The sequence below is a fragment of the Belonocnema kinseyi genome, chromosome 8 (assembly GCF_010883055.1).
Source record: "Belonocnema kinseyi isolate 2016_QV_RU_SX_M_011 chromosome 8, B_treatae_v1, whole genome shotgun sequence".
NCBI lineage: Eukaryota > Metazoa > Arthropoda > Insecta > Hymenoptera > Cynipidae > Belonocnema > Belonocnema kinseyi.
The window spans coordinates 56,307,184-56,308,202 of NC_046664.1; positions in this window are offsets into that span (position 1 = coordinate 56,307,184).

Sequence of the window (1,019 nt, forward strand, 5' to 3'; positions counted from 1 at the left end):
TTACCTTATTAAGCACCGTAAGTAAAATATATTCAAAAATACTTATTCGTAGGGTAATGAAAATAACAGAAACAAAGATTTGGGAAGTCTAGAGTGGGTTTATGCCAGGAAGGTCATGTACGGATCAAATATTTAGCTTAAGGCAAATAACAGAATAAAGTTTGAGAGTAGCAAAAAAAGTTTTCTGTGCATTTGTTGACCTAGAAAAAGCTTTTGACAAGGTAGATAGAAGTAAACTTGGGGAAGTTCTGAAAGAGTATGGAGTCAATGAATGGATCCTACAAGCATAAAAACAATATATACAGGTAGCAAAGCGAGTGTAAGAGTGAATGGGAAACTCAAGGACTGTTTCGATATTATTCAAGGAGTTAGACAGGGATGCGTTATATCTTCATGGTTATTTATATTATTTATGGACAAGTGTTTAAGAATGGCTCTCTTCGACGAAGAGGGTGTCGATCTCGAAACAATAAGGGTACGTGAGTTAGCGTTCGCAGTTGATAAGGTTGTTATGGCAGAGTCTATCGAAGACTTATAAAGAATGCTGAATAAACTAGATGCAAGCATGAAGAGCATGGGCCTTAAAATTAACGCAAATAAAACAAAAACTATGGTGTTCGAAGGAAAGAGTGAGAAAACACTATGCAATATTTTATTAAATGATGAGAGAATTGAACAAGTTGATAAGTTCGTATACCTTGGTAGCTTATTTACTAGGGACGGGAAGATAGATGAGGAATTAGATAGACGAATAAATGAAGGTAAGAAGGTTATTGATAGAGCAGGTCCCCTTATCAAAAGTAAAAATATATCAAAAGAAGCTAAAATGGCAATACATAATTCTATATTTGTACCGACTGTACTCTACGGTAGCGAGACATGGACTTATCAAGAAAAAGATAAGAGTAAAATTAACGCAATTGACATGAGATTCATGCGCACAATATGCGGGAAAACTCTGATGGACAAAGTAAGTAACGAGATAATTCTAAAAGAATTTGGTGCAGAAGAGACGCTAG